The sequence below is a fragment of the Phoenix dactylifera genome, chromosome 4, assembly GCF_051530095.1.
Source record: "Phoenix dactylifera cultivar Ajwa chromosome 4, Ajwa_hap1_PhDact_Kaust_v1.1, whole genome shotgun sequence".
NCBI classification, from domain to species: Eukaryota; Viridiplantae; Streptophyta; class Magnoliopsida; order Arecales; family Arecaceae; genus Phoenix; species Phoenix dactylifera.
Genome location: NC_143193.1, coordinates 24,972,115 through 24,979,161, shown reverse-complemented (window position 1 = coordinate 24,979,161; position 7,047 = coordinate 24,972,115). Strand labels below are relative to the sequence as shown.

The following is a 7,047-nucleotide window of genomic DNA, read 5'->3' as shown; positions in this document are numbered from 1 at the left end:
ATAATATACATTGAGTGAGGGATTTACTGTTGAAATTTTAGCTCAAATGGATTAGCCTACAGCCTGGAACAAAACAAGTTAGGTGAGTCCCTCGGAAGCCTGTCATTACAGTAAACTGCAGATTTGTCCAAAATTTCCATAAAAAGTAGGAAGCATGACGTGGCCCAAAACCTAGTTTTTAGAACCCCTGGGAACCACTCTTTTGACACGTTAGGTTTCTGGGAAGCTAACGTGTCAAAAGGGGGGGGGTGTGTAGCATGTTTTCAGCAGGCAGCAACTTGTGCTGCTGCTGTTCAATCGTTAGGAGAAGTTCAGTTGTTGGTTGTTGGTGCCAGCCCAAATCAGGCCAGAAAAAGCTCCAGGGAGGGAGAGAGGAAGCTAGGGAAGAGAAAGAGCTACTTGGGGAATCCAAAAAATTTGTGGAAGAAGGTTTAAAGTAAAGAGGAAGAGCAACTTGCTGTTGGGCTGCAGAACAGAAATACAGCAATTTCTGGTGCACCCAGGCTTCCCAGTGAATTTCATGTGAGTTTTCCAAACTTTTTAGTGATTCTAATTGTAGTCCCATGTAGGAGGGTGATAAATGAAGATTTTAGTTATTTTAAATGAATTTTTAGGTACGAAAAAGGATTTGAACTATGCTTCCGAAGTTGTTGAAAGCAGTCTGAAATTCTGCAGAATGAAGCGATGGGATTTCTTTGTGTTATAGGTGATTAAATTGTTATTTAAAGCTGAAAGTTTGTAGGTTGTGTTAGGGATTTCCTAGTCCTAACATAGAGCCTAATAGGTGGAATTGATTGTTTAATAACCTCCGAAAATTAAGAGGTTTAATTGGCTCGAAAACAGAACAAACAAGCTGAAAACAGGGGATTTGAATTCTGATTTATTTTTGATGTTAAGTAGTTGTTTGGCAGCTGAAAATTTATAGATAATATAGAAGGTTTTCTAGTCCTAACCCAGGGTATCAAAGAGGGAGATAAAAGCTTGGAAACCTTTGAGAATTAAGAGGTTTTATTTATCCTAAAACAAGACAAGCAAGGTAAAAATCAGAAAGTTGAGATGAGGGTGATGGATTTCTTTTTGGAATATGCATAATCATGTTGCATCATATAGATTATAATTTTGATCGACTCTTTTAATTTTTTAGGAGGAGAAGAGAGTTCCGGAAGTGTGCCGGGAGTATCAAGCACTAGGGTGGTGCGTTAGCCATCACAAGGTGAGTGGTTTTCTTCTTAACTATGGTAGTTTATTTTGTAATTTCAGAGAAATGAATAATGTCTCCAAATTCAAAATGAATATGCTACAGAATGGAAATAAGAAGAATTAATTCTCATGATTAAATTGCTTTCTATCAGTGGATAAATGATCTGATTTGGAAAATATATGCTATGCTTGAAAATACTTTAAATTCATGTTTGTTGCTTCGTAAGTTTATGAACTTGTTTGGAATGGATTAAACCAAAGTGACTAAACCACTTAAAATCCCTTATCTTGGCCAAGAGAGTCGTTTCAGTTTGACTCCAAGCTATTCTAGAGTCGACCCCAGTAGAACAGGAGTCGACCCCAGCAGAGTATGAGTCGACCCCTGTAATTCACGAGTCGACCCCTGTAACTCTAGAGTTGACTCCAACCCTGTTACAGTAACTAATATTTGAACTTTTTCCTTCAATACATCACATCAAAGTTTATGATATGTGCCCAGTAGGGCAGAGATGGGACGCCCGAAGGACGTAGCTATGATATATGCCCAGTAGGGCAGAAATGGGACGCCGGGAGGGCGTAGTAATGATATGTGCCAGTGGGGCAGAATTGGGATGCCGGAAGGGCGTAGTAGTAGCACCATGCATAGGACTGTCGGGCTACTCATGAGAATGGTGCCTCATGCGAGTGGCTGGCAGTAGGGCTCGCGGGAGCCATGATTTTCAATATTTAAGCTATGTATACATATGACTGAGCAACAAATGTATTATTTTTAAGCATAATGATTTCATAACCTATGTGAATGTTCTATGTATCAAATTCCTCAACGAAGGAAAGTGGACTCTACGGTCCAGGAAAAATGAATTGAGCAAGGCGATTTTATTAATGCTTTATTTTAAAGCAACAACTTTATTTCCTGCTAGTTGTAGTACTATTGGCAAATAGCAGATTTCTTATGTGGTTGAAATCTAAGTGCTTTAAAATCAAATGCAAATATTTCATATGTGGCATAAACGCGTTATATTTAATGTATGTAAATAAGTATCACAGCTGAAACCCCTTATTTCCTCATGGTTAACAGATTATCCACTCACTGGGACTTAGGTCTCATCCCTCTTTTTTTCTATAAATTTTTGCAGATTGGCAGAGTCATAACATTATAAAAGTACCGCATCAGCATCATCCTAGAAGTTTGTCATAGAAGGTTGGCCATGCCCCTCTGAGTGAAAGGAAAAACCTTTGTATTATGCATGTAAGTGGGGTGTGAATGTAAAGTAACTTGAGACAGATGTAAAGTTTGTTATATTTTGAGCTATGTATAGTAGACTTTAAGCTATAAATGAAAGCTTGAGTTGCTTTTAGTTATGATTAAAGTGAGTTAAATAAATTAAATTAACAGGTTTAGGATGTGTTAATTTTTATTGGTTGGTTGGTTGGTTGGATATAGTAATTGACAAGTTTTTAATAGTAACTTGCGAACCGCGGCACAAGCTGCTAATAGAAACGCTGCTCGGTATTGTACCCGACTAACCTACTGTGGGAGAGGATATCCAAGATCCATGCTAGTTTGTTGTGCAACCACAAGGCTTGCAATGGAGACTGATGTTATACTGTCTTGGTGCATAGAGATGCTTATGGTATATTTTAATATGTTGCATTGTTGTGCAACCACAAGAGCAATATTATTCGAATATGATTATATGGAAATGAAGGGTTTGACTTAACTTAAACATTATAGTTTGTTGTGCAACCACAGGCTATAAGTGTTTTAAGAGAATAAGATAAAGTTGAGAATTGCATGAGATGCAATTGGAAAGAGTTTCCTACCTTTGAACTCATAAGGATTTGTTGTGCAACCACAAGGCTTTTATGATGAATTAGGATCTCAACCCTGCTAAGAAAAATTAGGTTTCCTCGTTTATCATAAGAGAGGGCTATGATATTTGATAAAAATAGTAGGAGCAACAATTAGATAAAGTCCTTGTCTAACTGCATATATGTCATCATGATTGGTCTGCTTATGTTAGTTTTGTTCTTGCTTATATATAATTATTAAATGGCATCTTCACTATCACTAAGAGGCATCTTAGATGCCAACAAGTTGACCGGTCCAAACTATGTGGGTTGGTTGAGGAATCTTAAGATTGTACTCACTCTGGAGAAAATTTTCTATATTCTTGAAACCCCTGATCTTGGAGATCTATGGGATGATGCTACAGAAGAGGAGGTAGCCACACATAAGATGTAGAAGAATGACTGTTTAACTGTCAAATGTATCATTCTTGCCTCCATGAGCAATGAACTACAGAGACAACATGAGAACATGGACACTCAATCCATACTTCTCAATTTAAAGGAGTTGTATGGAGAGCAGAGTAGAACTGCTAGATATGAGATATCTAAGCAATTGTTCCGTGCCTGTGGAGTGATTGATTATAACCCTATTTGATTTTGATGAGCTCAAAGCATTTGAGTATATCTTATGTTATACTAATGAATTCAATCTAGTGTTTCAGCCAAATATTTGTGAATTTATGTTTAATTGTCTCTAGCCTTGGTTCAATACATTTTGGCTAAGTATGGAACTCAGTTTGAACCAAAGTATGGAACGCGAGTCGACTCCGGAAGATTTCGAGTCGACTCCAAGTGTTTCAGATGTTCTGGCACAGACTCGAGTCGACTCCAGCACATTACGAGTCGACTCCGACTGAGAACAAACAGCAGGACAGAAAGATGAATCTCAGACCCTGTCACCGAGTCGACTCTTGAAGAATTCGAATCGACTCCGATGCTTGCCGAGTCGACCCCCGATAGTTCCGAGTCGACTCCAAGGAGTAACAGACAGAAAGACAGTGAAGCTATTTTGGACTCTGAGAACCGAGTCGACTCCAGAAGAACTCGAGTCGACTCCAACGGTTGGCGAGTCGACTCCAAAGAAAGCAAGAGTTGACTCTCAGAGGAATGCAAGACTAAAAGTCAGAGAGCCAACTTCGGTCTCTGAGAGCCGAGTCGACTCCCGCAAAGTCCGAGTCGACTTCGATACAGTTCAACTCAAAACACAGAAGAACAGTTTTCAGAACCTGAGAGCCGAGCCGACTCCAAGTGCTCCCGAGTCGACTCCAAAGTTAGCCGAGTCGACCCCAACAAAATCCGAGTCGACTCCTAGGCAGTTCAACTCCAAACACAGAGGATCAGTTTTCGGGCTCTGAGAGCCGAGTCGACTCCAAGATGATCTGAGTCGACTCGAGAAAGAAATACAGAAAAATAGATCTCTGGAACCCTGAGAACGAGTCGTCTCCGAAGGGCCGAGCCATCTCCGGACATTGGCGAGTCGATCCACGTTTGGCCGAGTCGACTGCAGAACGGGACAGCACTTTATTTCAAATTTTGAACAGTGGGCGAGTCGTCTTCCGTAAAGCATGTGTCGACTCCAGCAACAACCGAGTCGACTCCAGATCGAGCGAGTCGACTCCGATCCCAACGGATACACTGTCAGGAGTTGCAGAATGTGCAGAACGGCCACAAAAAGGTGTCTAACGGCTAGTTTTCAAGGTGGACTGCTTAAATAGCGAGAGTAAACAGTAGTAGACAAAAAGAGAGCTATTCCATTCAAACTAAAAGAGATTTCCACCTACCAAAGGCTCTGAAGAGTAAATACAAGAGAAAGAAGGAAAAAGCGCATTCAACTCCATCCAACCAACGTTCTCCTTTGCAATCAAAGCTCCCCTTCTGATAGCAAATCTTCAGCACATTCAAGAGGAGTTGAAGAGTTTGAGAAGCCCCTTTCTCCACCTCCAAAAATCTGTTTGAGGGCTTCTAACTCTTCTTTGTTTATATTGTTTAAATACGCTTTTCAAGAAGCTATCTTTTTACTTGTTTCAAACTGTTTTTCTCTTACTTGATTCAATCAGGGGATTGAATCAAGAGTGTAAAGGTTGGTTGGTGAGCCGAGGGTAAAACCAACGTGTAAGGGTTCGATTGTGATCCCGGAAAAACAATCGGATGGTTCTAGTCGGTGAGCCTGTGAAAACCGACCGAGTTCGTTGTGATCTCGTAAAACAACAAGCTGGGTTGTGAACTTGTAAAACAACCGGCTGTAATCCGAGGGATTATAGTGAACTCCCAAGTGAAGCTTGGGGAGTGGACGTAGGAGCAAGGGTTAGCTTCGAACCACTATAAAATTTCTTGTGTTTGTGATTGCTTAATTGTCTCTCCCATTCTCTTCATCCACTGCATATAGTAAACTAATTAATCCACTTGCAATAAGGTTTAATTAGTTACTCATTAAGTTTTAATTTGCAATTATTACTTAAAACCCAATTCACCCCCCCTCTTGGATTGTCTTCTTGGGCAACAAGTGGTATCAGAGCAGGAACTCTTCTACCAAAAGAGTAAAAGATCAAAATGACAACCCCATTTGGATCTTCTCACATTGAGGGGCAGTCCACCCATAGACCTCCATTCTTCAATGGAACCGACTACTCCTATTGGAACGCTAGGATGAGGATATTTATCCAAGCTCAAGACTATGAGATTTGGACCACCATACTTAATGGACCATACATCCCATCAATTTTTGTAGAGGGTGTTACTATACCCAAACTTAAAAAAGATTGGGATGAGAATGATATTAGGAAGGCACAACTAAATGCCAAAGAAATGAATGTGCTTTATTGTGCCTTAGACCGTAATGAATTCAATAGAGTCTCTACTTGCAATTCTGCAAAAGAGATATGGGATAGACTTGAAGTGACCCACGAGGGCACGAATCAAGTAAAAGAATCTAAAATAAACATACTAGTTCATAAATATGAACTATTTAAGATGGAATCTAATGAAACTATCACTTGCATGTTCACTAGATTTACTGATATTGTCAATGGCCTAAAAAGTCTTGGCAAAAACTATACTAACAGTGACCTTGTCAGAAAGATTCTTCGATGTTTGCCAAGGTCATGGGAGGCCAAGGTAACGGCAATCCAAGAAGCCAAGGACTTGAGCAAACTTCCGCTTGAGGAGCTTCTTGGATCCCTGATGACACACGAGCTCACAATGAAACAACACAGCGAAAAAGAATCCTCGCATAAGAAAAAGGTAATAGCCCTCAAATCTACTTTGTCTAACAAGGATTTATCTTGCAGTAGCAGCAGCGAAGAAGAAGATAATGAGGGAGATGATGATGAGGCTCTTCTCGTGCGAAAGTTCAGAAAATTCATCAACCGGAAGAAGTCCTTTCATCAGAGGAGAGGTCCCTTAAGTTCCTGCAACAAGGATAAGGGTAAGAAAAGGAAAAATGAAGGAATCAGATGCTATGAATGCAAGAAGCCGGGACATTTCAGAGTTGACTGTCCCTTGCTTAAGAAGGCCAGTAAACATAAGAAAAGAAAGTCCTCGTCTCCACTTTGTCGGATTCCGATTCATCATCATCATCATCAGATGAGGAACAAGAGGAAAAGGCCAACTTCTGCTTCATAGCAAATAAAAATGAGGTAACATCTGAAACGCATTTAGATTTTATCTTTGATGAATTGTATGATGCATTTAATGAATTAATGGATGAATGTAAGACTATAAATCTTAAGAATAAAGAGCTAAAACTAACCAATCAATCTCACTTCCATAAATGCGATAAATTAATTAAGGATAAGGATTTTATCATTAAAGAAAATTTAGAACTTAAAACAAGCAACCAAGTGTTGATTCAAAAAACTAATACCTTAATTAAGGATAATGAAAAACTGACTAAGAAAATTTCAGAACTTAAAAACGATAAACAAACAATAAGAGATAATCTCACAAAAGACTTAAACATTCTAAAAACAGAAAAACAAAAGCTAATAAAAGAGCTTG

General features: G+C 39.4%; 1 long non-coding RNA gene across 1 annotated transcript; it reads left to right on the top strand.

Moving 5' to 3' along the window:
• Positions 1-256: 256 nt before the first annotated feature.
• LOC148699837 (uncharacterized) lies at positions 257-2,896 on the top strand. Its single transcript, XR_016400422.1, has 3 exons — positions 257-522; positions 1,145-1,213; positions 2,337-2,896. It is a non-coding gene; the product is annotated as an uncharacterized LOC148699837 (long non-coding RNA).
• The last annotated feature ends 4,151 nt before the right edge of the window (positions 2,897-7,047 follow it).